Below are 15,005 nucleotides of genomic sequence, written 5' to 3' on the forward strand. Positions count from 1 at the left end.
ACATTGGTAAAGTGCTACGTACTTTAACCTCCTACCTAATGATTAAATGAACATTTCAATTTAGTATATTTTAAAATTGCTGCCTTAACGTGGCAGCGTAAGAAAAATGCTTTCTTGAGATCAAGTTGAATGTATTTTTTTTTTTTCCTTCTGGAAGAACTGAGAAATGTTATTTATAGTTATTCAAGTGGAAACAGGAAGGATTGGGGCAGGCAGGAGAGATTTGGGTAGATATTTAATGATCTTTCTATTGTAGTTGTGTATATGTATACATATATTTAAATATATTTTATACATATATATGTAATATAACATAAATAGAGGAAAAAAGAGAACTTTATTTATTTATTTTAAATTTGGAAGGCTAAAGCAGGAATTAAATGCTGTGCTCCCATCCATGACTGGTTCATCCTGAATTTGTTAAAATCTGTTAGAACTACCACTGAGGAGTAAAACAGGGGGCATTCTGACTGTTTCAAATTTATATGGGATTATCAAGTAAATAATATGATTGCATATAAATTTCCATTACTGACTCATGTATGAATTAATTCCTTAGAGTATTAACCTACAAAAGCATACTCTGAGAATAACCCTTGCTGGGAAAAATGTCCAGGTGGGTGCAGTGTTTACAAATGGATAATTATGTTTGGAAACATTTGCATTTTCACATCAAGAATGTGCCGTAAGTACACTTCCAGTATGCAGTTATGAATTCTAGGATTAAAAAAGTGAAACTGCAGAAGACACTTGAGCATTATGGTGTTAAAACAGTTTAATTAGAATGAATATAACAGTAAACAATAAAACCATTTAAGAAAAAAGACAAACATGTATTTATAAGTGCTTCTTATAAGGAATGATACACAGTCATTCTCTGATTATAAAATATATATGACACATTGTTTATCTTTTGTTTATAAATCAAAATTATAATTTGGTGCCCCAGCTACTTGAGCTTTGAGTATGAAATGCCCATTTTGCAGCGTACAGTTGACAAATATACACACATATGCTGAAAATGATAAACTGGGCCTTCAATAATCTACCACATGCTCTGAAACTACCTTGTTATAATCAATCAAGACCTGTCTCAAGGACTAAGGATTCAAAAGAGGATTCAAGAGAAGCACAGAAAAGATGTATACCTGTCCTCAAAGAGCTTCCAAACTTGTTAGCGAGATCAGTCTAAAATCAAAATCAGAAAATCAAAATAAGTGCTAAACTGAGGAAATGACTATAAAGACAGCTAGGGATGAATAAAGGTAAATCTCTCAGTTGCACAGAGGGATAGGGTGAGTAATTGAATCTTACACACTGGGGATGATGAAAGCACAGATGAGGTAATGTTTTGGAAGGGTTTGCAAAGCAGAGGGAGTGATTAGGAAATATGAAGCTCAGTGTGCTCGCTGCCTGACCTTGTGCCTATTCCCTCATCTATATTTACCTACTGAGTATTTTCCAGTAATCTTTTCCCTATATTCTCAATCCTGCCAACTCATTCTTCTCCTGATTTTTAAAAAAATTCTCTTCATCTCCACTGAGGCTCAGGATGCTGTGATCAATATAAATGACTGTTTCCTGTGCCCATCCCTCTTGTTAGATTGCCTTAACATCTTCAGCCTATTCCACATCAATAGGAAGTAAAATGTTGGTGAGACAGTCACCTTCAGTCTACTCTGGTAGAATAGGACATGGTAGAATAGGATATACCAGAATTGTTCCAGAAAGAAATTGTTCCTCCAAGATGCTTGTAAATAACCAGCAGCCTTGAGCTATAAAAACATACTTTTTATATCAAATCAGCAGTCTGAATTTTAGGATCAGAAACCTTACAACCTTAAAAAAAGTTTACCTATATCTTTATCTTCTTTTTCCCCAAAAATGTAAGACTCGGAAGGAAAAAAAAAAAAAGGTATGACAATAACGCAAAACAGGAAGATATGGCAAGTAATAAAATGTTGGAAGTCATAGCATTTTGTCATGAAGTCATAGTTGGAACAGGTCCATTACTGCCTTCACATTTATTTTCATGACCCCTTTCAATGAATCGTCTAGTTTTCCCCCATTTTACCAGAGGTCCCTGCTTGCTCTTGGAGCAGCAGAAAAGCATCTGATTAGTAATCTGACAGGCATTGAAATCTATTTCCCTGAATACATAGCTCATTAATGTCAAGACAAAGAAAAATAAACCATCCCCATAAAAGATCGTCTGGAAAAAGGCCAGCCTTTTATGCCAGAGTCACTTTATGGGAATGACATTGTGACTAGTATGTTAATGAGGAAATGTTATTTTATTGTTTTAGGTTCTCCAGGACTCAAAACCTTTAGAGAAGTGCATTAACTTTTCCAGCCCACAGTGGGCCCTTTGATGCATTCCTACTGCAGAGAAACCATCCAAGTTACAATCTTTTAAAATGGTATTAAACTGTAGAGAGTCAATTATCTATCACATTTAAATTGACATCTTCCTGTATTAAAATATCATAGCATCCTGATTTGGAATCTGAAAGAGTCACACTAATTAAACAACATTCTGGAAAGAGTTCCTGAGAATTAATGTGACCTGTCCCTAAACGGAAACTCGACGATATAAGGAGTAAACCCGCTGCTCTTAGAAAATCTTTGATGTTTTAGAAGAATTTTACCCGCCAAAAAACTAGCGTCTATCGTTTGTCACTTGTTCGCTGTATATTTAAATATGTGCTTCCTGACCATACAGGTCTTTATGAATTGATGAGTCATCAGAAGATATCTGGGTTTGGGTAATGTAAAGAGGAAAAAAAATCCTGTGTCTTTGCTGCTCAAATCTTTACCAAGGAAAGGGCTCTACTGAAAACTTTCCTTCTTATTGAGTAAAGCAAAATTCATTGAGCTATCCTTGAGGATGCTCTGGGCGATGATTTGCTCTTTTGCTATTACACTTTAATTGGAAAGCAAAATTACCATTGTTGAGATTTGCAAAAGCATACTTCTCCCAAACACAGGGCTCGTTCCCATCTTTTAGGTTTTTATTTGGTTGTAGCTTTCCTTATTTAACATTGATTTTCCCTGGTTATGTTGCAGTGCTATGTTCATGGAGACAAGGGGGCAGTTTGTGGTTAATTTTACTTTTTCATTTCAAAAATATTTTGACAATGCATCACTTGGGGGCTTTTACTGCACATTCAAAAGAAGTCTCTGTTGTGGCAGAGGACATATTATAAAACATAAGTAATAATAACGCTTCCCATTCACATCACATCTATCATCCAGAGGGGCCCAAAGTGCTCCACACACGGCAGGGAAGGATTGTTATACAGCCGGCCTGAAAGTTCACACAATTGTACTGCATAAAATGCCAATCAAATGTCAGTTTCCAGTATTATGCCTAAAATTCTGGGAGCTGAGACATATCCTCTATCTCTAAAGCTGGAAGAAAAAAAAAAAATGTCGACACTTGGTGAGGTGGAAGGTTAGACAGGCCTTGTTAATCTCATTCATTCATTCCAGGCAACCCTCTCTTCACTGCAAAGTGGTTTGGAATGATCAAACTTTGCTTCTGTGCCTGGAGATAAACTTCCTTGATTTAGTCTATATATATAGCCTCACCTCATTACCCTACTTCACCCCTAGCGCTGACAATGAAATGTAAGCCAACGACTCTACTTGACCTTCTTCTGTCACTTCAAGATTAGTTGACTGGAACTCCAAGTCCCCTCAGGTGGTAGGAAAAGGCATCTGGCCTTCCCCCCCCCCCCATACGCGGGCCTCTCACTGTTGTGGCCCCTCCCGTTGCGGAGCACAGGCTCTGGACGCGCAGGCTCAGCGGCCGTGGCTCACGGGCCCAGCCACTCCACGGCATGTGGGATCTTCCCGGACTAGGACACGAACCCGTGTCCCTTGCATCAGCGGGCAGGCTCTCAACCACTGCACCACCAGGGAAGCCGTGGCCTTCTTTGAGTAATATTGGACCCCTTGGTCTTTACTTAAGGCGCATACTTTTCCACCTGATCCCTGTGATTTGTGTCCCATCTTTCTGAGCTTTGCCTCCCTGGTTGCCTTGGTCTCTTGAGTTGCATTAGTCTCCACGTTCCTGTTAGGCCATGAGTCTCCTTAAAATAAATACAAGCCTCACGTTTTCTCCATGCTCAGTGAAACTCCAAGAAGGGAAAGGGAACTAAACTTCATTGCACAATTACATTTTCACTTGAAAACTTTCAACTTCCATTTAGCCAATGTGTATTTACTGTTTGCCTGTATTGTGCCAAATACTGTTTGAAATATTGTCTGCTTGGAGATTTCAGTCTAAGTCTTAGAAAATCCTGCCGGAGAGGTAGTGTTATTCCATCTCACAGAAGAGGAAGCAGGGTCTCAGATTAAGTCTGCGGTTTCCTAGATAGAACTTTCTGGGATCAAAAGACATGCTTTGGACAAGCGGTGTTCTTTTGGCCGTATGAATCTGTGATTCTCTTTTTGTGTCTCTCACTTGCTGCCTTCTCTATGATTTTTAATAGATTAAAATAATAAATGACGCCTACAAATCCTTCCTTATCTTTCGTTCATTGTTACTGATGCATGGAACCTTATCATTAAGAAGAACCTTTCATAAATATTATATAGATGGGAGAATAGAGGCCACACACACAGAGGCCACACACACACAGTCAGGCATGCTCCTATCTAGCTGAGGTCTTTTTCCTTTAGCAGCAATCCCTGTTTACCTTTCCAGAAGAGGGGAGGCTTTGACCGTTTATTATTTTTTTATTTATTTATTATTTATTTATAAATAAATATTTATATTTATTTATTTATTATTTCTAAATTATTTATTATTTATTTATAAATAAATATTTTTATTTATTTATTTATAATTTATTTATTATTTCTAAATTATTGCCCATTTTTTCCTCCTTACTCTGTCCACAGTCTCCTGCCTGCCTACCTAAAGTGAGATGAGGTCAGAGGAGTTCTCACTACGTGATTGCAAAACCCCCACGTGGAAGATAAGGCAGACCTTTTTCCCTTCTAGCATTCTTTCCTCACTTTCCATATATCATTAAAGGAAAAGGGAGCAACTCTGATCAGAAAATGTGCAGGTGGATCGTCCCCTTTTGCTAGGACAGTTACGCACATTGTACAATCTAGGTACACTTGGAAGCTACAAGGTATACTCAAATAATTGCATTTTTTAAATAGTTGTGGACAAGCAAGAACCTTTTATTCTCCCTACACAGCCAAAGCCCAGAAGAAATAAACAGAGAAGCGCTGATAATTGTTTCTCTGATGTCAATTTAAGGTCAGATACAACAAAATCTCTTTAACATGATGTAGAACATATCACTGAAAAAGCATTAGATGAGAAAGGCAGTCACTGGATACATTGCAAAACAAGAGACAGGAGTCTTGACTGCACTGGCTGTGATATCGTTACTAGAATAAAGAAGTCTGGCCAACTTTTAATATTTCAGTTAAGATGAGGGCTATTACGTTGGGTTATTTCTTATTTTTTAATAGGACTTTATGCTAGATTCTTGCCTAGAAAGATTGTGAGGAAGCAATAGACAATAGTGGTTAAGAAGCCAGTCCCTAGAATCAAGTGGTTGAAGTTCACAGACAAGCTTCACTGGTGCTTATTAAGCATGTGGCATTGGGCAAGTTACTTAACAACTGTGCTTCGAACGCCATACTTTTGAGATTTTTATGAAGGCTTCATCATGTAAGCATGATCGATCATTAACTCCATTTCTAGCCCCTCTCCTTCTCTGAAGAATGGGCTGAAGATTCCAACCTTCTCATATCGACTTAGTCTTCCTGGTGACCAAATCCCATCCAGGAGTCCACTAAGATTCATCAAAGCAAAAGACACTGCTGTCACCCAGGAAATTCCAGGGGATATAGGAGGTCTGTGCCAGGAACCAGGAGCAAAGACCAGCAGGCTTTACTGCTTATTAACCGTGTGACATTGAGCAAGTAATTTAACATCCCTGCCCTTCATCTGTGAACAGATAGTTAGTGAAAATAAAGTTGATGAGATTTAACTCATAGCTTCTTGTTAAGAAAAAGTCCGAAGCTCTCAACTAGAGAGGTGTTGCCTCAGAGGACATTTGGCCATGACTGGAGATATTTTTGATTTTCACGACTTGTGTGTATGTTGGGAGGTGTGGGGTGTGGGTGTTGTTCCTGACATCTAATAGGTAGAGGTCAAGGATTCAGCTAAACATCCTACAGTACACAGGACAGCCTTCCACAACAAATAATCACTCAACCCAAAATGTCAATTGTGCCAAGGTTGAGAAATCCTGGATTAAATGACGTGACATACATAAAGTCCTCAGAACTCATAGAAAACACCTAGTAAGTGTTAGCCATTGTCATTATTCATTATAAAGCTCAGTTGCCTTGGAGACTATTATTCCTCAAAAAGAATTTTTGGGTTTTTACTTTGATAAATAAACGGCATCTTCGTATTGAATCTGATTGCCCCCACCAACACTTCGACTCCATCTATGTTCTGCTGTAACCCCCATCTCACCATTTTCATGTCTTGTTGTTTTGGGTTTTTTTCTGAACACACACTCTTTAAACTAGACCCATGTTTATGCTGCCCTAATTACTAGAATTTCAGTACTTTACTTCTGCCATACCTGGATCAGTCTCCTACTAGCTTATCCACATAGCTTCTCCTCTTTAAATTCCTGCTCAAGACTTAGCTCCACATTCAATTTACCTTTAGCATTCCACCATTCTACCACTCTCCATCTCCTCCACTGTCAGGCGTTCATTGAAACTAGCACACAAGTGATGTAATTTCTGCTTCATGTGGGTTTGCTTTATCTCAGGATTAAGGAAGGAAGGAATATCTTTCATTTATTCTGTGCCTGCATGTATATAAATTTTCATGTATATAAAATTAGAATAGAAACAAGTTAAAAAACAAAATTAGGACATACTAAATATCCACCTACCTCCAATTTCTTATGATTCTTTGCCTGCTTCTTTGACTATATTTCTCTATCTTTTGAATAAATGTTGCTACCCTATTTAAAGGAAAGAAATCTTGAAACTGTTGTTGTTTTGAATTCACACACCTTCCAAATAAGGCTGAGCCTACATCTAGAGCTCCCCATGCTTTTTAGAGGCTGGTAATGTATCAATAATAGAGGCTGGCTCTCAGTAATGAGGCAAGAATTTATTTTTATAACATTATGTAAATACAAATCAAGTTACCTGCTGGCTCCATTTTTTCCTAGGTAGGCATTACCTGTGATTATAAACATACAGTTGAGTACACACTTAAGTAATACTGTAATTCCACGGCTGACTTAATGTTTGTTCTCAGTTTATCTCAATTTCTCTTCCAAAGTCAATACATAATCCTTTGGGTATCCTTGTGACTCTTGCTGTTACTCACTGAACGTATTTACTCCTGTGTGTCTGCCAATCTGAATTAATTGGTCATTAAAACAGTTCCTTGTGCAGTTTTCAGCAAAGCTCCTAACCTTCCAAAATAAAAAAAGTTTAAAAGATTGAGTTAGGTTTAACATCTTTTCACGTGGAAATGATTTTGAAATCCTTTGCTAGAGAAAGGCTTTAGGGTTTCTTTCGGTAGTGGCTTCATACAGTGACTCTTAGGAAATATATATTGTCTGTGCTTTTGAGAATTTATTGTGTGCTGGCCTGGTCCATGGAGACATCATTCCCTTGAGTAGCTGGGCCTGGTAACCAAAAACACTGTGTAGCAGGACCAGAGACAAACTGGATTTTAGAGTACCTTATGCTCTGGTCTGCTACTGCGCCTCGGTCTCTGCCCTCCGGAGACAAGAACCATGCAGATAGGGTCTGTGGGATTCTGACACTGTCAGCAGACTGGTCAGAAAAAGGAGCTAGTCGGAAGTTCACATAGAGCTAGCCTCCCGGTCCATGGCTCTAGAAGGCTGGTTGCAGATTGGTATTTTTGTCTGCTTATCATTTTCATCAGATCTGACTTGGATTTTAAAAATAGATATAGCTGTAATATCAGGTCCCATGGAAGCCTGTTGAATTCAACAGGAATGAAGAGAAACATTCAAAAGAAATCTTTGGTTTATGGTAGCCAGTATTTCCAAGATGGGACAGAATTTAGCTCGGCCATCCCAGCTAATCTCAGTAAGTACAGGACACCTGAATGTACAGATGAATGTTTGTCTTGCCTATGGAAGTCCACTTCATCCAAATATCGTTTGGTGTTCTCCTTTTGTAAATGTAAATAATTGTTTTTGCTAATGGTTTATTTTCTTTTGTTTTGGACAAAATCGATTTGGGAAATTAAAGCCTGTTTTTCAATTAGAAATAAACAAATTGCACAAAGTAGTTGTATTGCCTACTGTATCCCTAGAATGACTGATTCATGTAAAGAAGGTGCAAAAATACATTTAATCCCATTACAAATTAGAATAATGATCCACAAACCCAGATTATGCCTCAGAGCTCCTGATGTCTTAGAAAGAATAGTGATTTGGAGAAGAAAAATTTGAGCCATTGGGCTTCCCTGGTGGCGCAGTGGTTGAGAGTCTGCCTGCTGATGCAGGGGACACGGGTTCGTGCCCCGGTCCTGGAAGATCCCACATGCCGCAGAGCGGCTAGGCCCGTGAGCCATGGCCGCTGAGCCTGCACGTCTGGAGCCTGTGTTGCGCAACTGGAGAGGCCACAACAGTGAGAGGCCCGTGTACCGCAAAAAAAAAAAAAAAAAAAAAATTGAGCCATAATTCTAGATTGATTACAGTAGTTATGCAAATGTAATTATAATTTTCTGCGCAGAAAAACATATTTAAATAGAAAGCACAGCAATGATCTTATTCAGAAGCTACTCTAGTGAATACTTTTACTGTAAAGAAGAGTTTGGTATATTTTAATAATTGTCAGGCAACCATTATGATTGTATTACTGTACTGTGTAATTTTCTTGAATTGGATATGTCTCTCTCTTTGTACGATTTTAATTACCAAAAGTAATGACAAACCTTAGTAAATATGCTAATTGTACACAATAGCAGTTTTCTCCATGCAGGCATAAAATTCTTGAAAGAGTTTTTGCATTTCTAAAGGAAGAATGTGCAGGGAACTCAACTCATACCAAAGCCACTGAGGACAGCTTATATCTGCTCTGAGGTTCATTAAAACGTGGGGTGTCCTCCTCACTGCAAATAAATTTCAAACAAGTTATTTTTTATGCTTTGAGGCTCTAGTTACCTTGACTCTAGCTCTTGTATGATTTACTGAATGAGAGAGTTGGAGAATTTGAACTTGAGCCTAGTCTGATAATGACTTTAAATTAACAATCTGAAGACTTCTCCATTATGTTAGTAATAAAAACTGACTTCCTTTTGCAACTGTTTGGATGATTCTGAGATCTGTGTATGAAAAAAGGTTGTTCAATATGGAGATAGGTGTGGCAGGGGATCTGGAGGGTCAGGGGTCAGAGAGCTTTGCTACAAACTAACTCTATATTTGATACGAGTCTTCTTGTTTAAAAAGAAGAGAGAGAGGGATTGTTCAATGATTTCTATAATGCCCTCCATGTCTAATGTTCTTTGAATCCAGTCCTAGAGATTCTTCTTGATTTGGTGTCTTTAGTGTGAACCTTCTGTGCTCACTGACTATAGAGATTCTGTCAAAGCCACCAAAGTTCCACTAATGACAAGAGGTCATCAAGAACTATGGTAGTTCTCCTGGCCATGGTGACTTTCCTGAGCTCATGAAAAATCTGCACATGAGGTAGAGCCAAAGCTGAACCTATTTGGCTATTTCCATAAATATTATTTAAATATTGCAATAATCTAAGGAGACTTTCAGCTAAACTCTTAGTGAATAATTGAACTTTTTGGAAAAAGTAGTAGCATAGGATTATTGATTAAGGCCTTGTTGAGCTTTCTGACTCACAGTGATTTGCTAGCTTGCACAGGGGTTTTATATCATTAATTTATTATGAAAAAAATCATCTGGCAATAAACCAATGGACACAGTTTGCGTATTATTAGACCAATGACAGTTTGCTTCATCAACCAACTAGCTATAGATATGTGAAGACTGGGGAAAGAGCCATAACACTGAACCCAAAGACACTCTGCAAGGACTTAAAGTTTAGGTTTGAGTGAGTGAGATGGTCCCTACCTGACTTAAGGTCAAGGCTTACACAGCAGCACATAGTTGAACAGAGGAGAGACAGCTGTAAAAGAGTCTTCTCTTTCTCATATGCTAAAATGGTGAGACATCAGCAGTACAATTTGTTTTCTTTTAATATTTTCAAAAAATGAAAGATATGGGTGTTAAAAAAATAACAGGATATTAAAAAACTTCTCTAATGACAAAAATAAACACAGATCTACAGAAAAAAAAAAATAGAAACTCTTCTACTCACTTGAAAACTTTATAATTAAAATTGATAACACCCTCCCCCAACCAAACACACACACCCTCAGTGACATTATGCTCTGATAATGTAGAGTAATCTGGTTGTTTCAGATAGGAAAAGTGTAGCAGACCAGAAAGGTAAACTCTAATCCTGAAGTTACCTTTCCCCTCCAATGACTGTTGCCTAACAGATATGTCATCCTATTCCAAGTCACTTAGAAAACCTCGTGATTGGTCAATGCTATTTTTTTTTAATTGGGGTATAGTTGCTTTATAATGTTGTGTTACTTCCGGCTGTACAGCAAAGTGAATCAGTTACATGTATACATATATCCCCTCTTTTTTGGATTTCCTTCCTGTTTAGGTAACCACAGAGCATTGAGTAGAGTTCCCTGTGCTATACAGCAGGTTCTCATTAGTTATCTATTTTATACATAGCAATGGATATATGTCAATCCCACCCTGCCAATTCATCCCACTCACCCTTTACCCCCTTGGTGTCCATACGTTTGTTCTCTGCGTCTCTGTTTCTATTTCTCCTTTGCAAATAGGTTCATCTGAACCATTTTTCTAAATTCCACATATATGCATTAATATACAATATTTATTTTTCTCTTTCTGACTAACTTCACTCTGTATGACAGTCTCTAGGTCCATCCACATCTCTATAAATGACCCAGTTTTGTTCCTTTTTGTGGCTGAGTAATATTCCATTGTATATATGTGCCGCATCTTCTTTAGCCATTTATCTGTCAGTGGACGTTTAGGTTGCTTCCGTGTCCTGGCTATTGTAAATACTGCTGCAATGAACATTGGGGTGCATGTGTCTTTTTGAACTATGGTTTTCGCAGGGTACATGCTCAGTAGTGGGATTGCTGGGTCATACGGTAGTTCTATTTTTAGTTTTTTAAGGAAACTTCATACTGTTCTCCATGGTGGCTGTATTAAGTTACATTCCCACTAACAGTGCAAGAGGGTTCCCTTTTCGCCACATCCTCTCCATCATTTATTGTTTGTAGACTTTTTGATGATGGCCATTGAGGTGACACTTCATTGTAGTTTTGATTTGCATTTCTCTGATAATTAGTGATGTTGAGCATCTTTTCATGTTCCTCTTGGCTATCTGTATGTCTTCTCTGGAGAAATGTCTTTTTAGATCTTCTGCCCATTTTTTTGATTGGGTTGTTTGTTTTTTTGATATTCAGTTGCATGAGCTGTTTATATATTTGGGAGATTAATCCCTTGTTAGTGGCTTCGTTTGCAAATATTTTCTCCCATTCTGAGGGTTGTCTTTTCATCTTGTTTATGGTTTCCTTTGCTGTGCAAAAGCTTATAAGTTTAATTACGTCCCATTAGTTTATTTTTGTTTTTATTTCCATTACTCAAGGAGGTGGATCAAAAAAGATCTTGCTGTGATTTATGTCAAAGAGTGTCCTTCCTATGTTTTCCTCTAAGAGTTTGATAGTGTCTGGCCTTACATTTAGGTCTTCAATCCATTTTAAGTTTATTTTTGTGTATGGTGTTAGGGAATGTTCTAATTTCATTCTTTTACATGTAGCTGTCCAGTTTTCCCAGCACCACTTATTGAAAAGGCTGTCTTTTTTCCACTGTATATTCTTGCCTCCTCTGTCATAGATTAGGTGACCATAGATGCATGGGTTTATCTCTGGACTTTCTATCCTGTTCCATTGATCTATATTTCTGTTTTTGTGCCAGTACCATATTGTCTTGATTACTGTGGCTTTGTAGTGTAGTTTGAAGTCAGGGTGCCTGATTCCTCCAGCTCCATATACGCATTTATGATAAAAACTCTCCAGAAAGTGGGCATAGAGGGAACCTACCTCAACATAATAAAGGCCATATATGACAGATCCACAGCAAACATCATTCTCAATGGTGAAGACTGAAAGCGTTTCCTCTAAATCACGAGCAAGACAAGGATGTCCACTCTTGCCACTATTATTCAACATAGTTTTGGAAATCCTAGCCACAGCAATCAGAGAAGAAAAAGAAATAAAAGGAAAACAAATTGGAAAAGAAGACGTAAAACTGTCACTGTTTGCATATGACATGATACTATACATAGAGAATCCTAAAGGTGCCACCAGAAAAGTACTAGAGCTAATCAATGAATTTGTTGAAGTTGCAGGATACAAAATTAATGCACAGAAATCTCTTGCATTCCTATACACTAATGATGAAATATCTGAAAGAGAAATTAAGGAAACACTTCCATTTACCATTGCAACAAAAAGAATAAAATACCTAGGAATAAACCTACCTAGGGAGACAAAAGACCTGTATGCAGAAAACAATAAGACACTGATGAAAGAAATTAAAGATGATACCAACCGTTGGAGAGATATACCATGTTCTTGGATTGGAAGAATCAGTATTGTGAAAATGACTCTACTACCCAAAGCAATCTATGGATTCAATGCAATCCCTGTCAAATTACCAATAGCATTTTGTACAGAACTAGAACAAAAAAATCTTAAAATTTATATGGAGACACAAAAGACCCCCAATAGCCAAAGCAGTCTTGAGGGGAAAAAACGGAGCTGGAGGAATCAGACTCCCTGACTTCAGACTATACTACAAAGCTACAGTAATCAAGATAATATGGTACTGGCACAGAAACAGAAACATAGATCAGTGCAACAAGATAGAAAACCCAGAGATAAACCCACACACCTATGGTCAACTAATCTATGACAAAGGAGGCAAGGATGTACGATGGAGAAAAGACAGCCTCTGCAATAAATGGTGCTGGGAAAACTGGACAGCTACATGTAAAAGAATGAAATTAGAACATTCCCTAACACTATACACAAAAATAAACTTAAAATGGATTGAAGAGCTAAATGTAAGGCCAGACACTATCAAACTCTTAGAGGAAAATGTAGGAAGGCCACTCTTTGACATAAATCACAGCAAGATCTTTTTGACCCACCTCCTTGAGTAATGGAAATAAAAACAAAAATAAACTAATGGGACGTAATTAAACTTATAAGCTTTTGCACAGCAAAGGAAACCATAAACAAGACGAAAAGACAACCCTCAGAATGGGAGAAAATATTTCCATACGAAGCCACTGGCAAGGGATTAACCTCCCAAATATTTAAACAGCTCATGTAGCTCAGTATTAAAAAAAAAAAAAAAAAAAAAAACCCAATCGAAAAATGGGCAGAAGACCTAAATAGACATTACTCCAAAGAAGACATACAGATGGCCAAGAGGCACATGAAATGCTGCTCAACATCACTAATTATCAGAGAAATACAAATCGAAACTACAATGAGGTACCACCTCACACCAGTTAGAATGGGCGTCATCAGAAAATCTACAAACAACAAATGCTGGAGAGGGTGTTGCACTGTTGGTGGGAATGTAAATTGATAGAGCCACTATGGAGAATAGTATGGAGGTTCCTTAAAAAACTAAAAATAAAATTACCATATGGTCCAGCAATCCCACTACTGGGCATATACCCAGAGAAAACCATAATTCAAAAAGACACATGCACCCCATTGTTCATTGCAGCACTATTTACAATAGCCACGTCATGGAAGCTACTAAAATGCCCATCGACAGATGAATGGATAAAGAAGATGTGTTACATCTATACAATGCGGTATTACTCAGCCATAAAAAGGAATGAAATTGGGTCATTTGTTGAGATGTGGATAGATCTAGAGACTGTCATACAGAGTGAAGTAAGTCAGAAAGAGAAAAACAAATATCGTATGTTAACACATACATGTGGAACCTAGAAAAATGGTACAAATGAACCAGTTTGCAGGGCAGAAATTGAGACGCAGATGTAGGGAACAAACGTATGGACCCCAAGGGGGGAAAGTGGCGGGGGGGGTTACGGTGGAGGTGTGATGAATTGGGCGATTGGGATTGACATGTATACACTGATGTGTATAAAATTGATGACTAATAAGAACCTGCTGTATAAGAAAATAAAATAAAAATTAAAAAATAGAGTAGAGGGCTTCCCTGGTGGCGCAGTGGTTGAGAGTCCGCCTGCCGATGCAGGGGACACGGCTTCGTGCTCCGGTCTGGGAGGATCCCACATGCCGCGGAGCGGCTGGGCCCGTGAGCCATGGCTGCTGAGCCTGTGCGTCCGGAGCCTGTGCTCCGCAACGGGAGAGGCCACAGCAGTGAGAGGCCCGCATACCGCAAAAAAAAAAAAAAAAATAGAGTAGAGTTTTATGTACAAATAACATTGAAATGAGATTACTAGATTACATTTGTACATTTTTAGTAATGCAACGAATATGCTCTTTGAGCAAAAAAGTCTGAGATTAGGTACTTGAAGTACCTAATTATGGAACAGGGCATTTTATCCATTGCTTGAAAGGTGGGCATATCAACAAGTTGAGATGAGGGAAAGAGCAACTAGGAGATCAAGGGAGAGAATTCATACAAAGGTTCAGGGAATGACAAAGAATAGGGTTAGGGTGGTGTGTGGAGTGTGTACAGGGAGATATATAACAAAATCTGGGAAAGCACATGGTGGGCAGATGATAGAGAACCTGCTAAGGGGTTTAGACTTGTTCTGCAGGCATTAGAGAGCCATTGATTTTTTTTCAAGACAGGGAATGGAATTATTACAAGCTGCGCTTC

At 38.1% G+C, this 15,005-nt stretch overlaps 1 protein-coding gene and 1 pseudogene across 26 annotated transcripts in view; both read left to right on the forward strand.

Moving 5' to 3' along the window:
* The window catches only part of NRXN1 (neurexin 1), a 1,122,745-nt gene that overhangs the window by 1,012,628 nt on the left and 95,112 nt on the right, over positions 1 to 15,005 (forward strand). The window lies entirely within an intron of this gene.
* LOC138842927 (cell cycle regulator of non-homologous end joining pseudogene) overlaps positions 1 to 15,005 on the forward strand; it is a 43,844-nt pseudogene that overhangs the window by 27,503 nt on the left and 1,336 nt on the right.

Source organism: Globicephala melas, chromosome 12 (assembly GCF_963455315.2).
Source record: "Globicephala melas chromosome 12, mGloMel1.2, whole genome shotgun sequence".
NCBI classification, from domain to species: Eukaryota; Metazoa; Chordata; class Mammalia; order Artiodactyla; family Delphinidae; genus Globicephala; species Globicephala melas.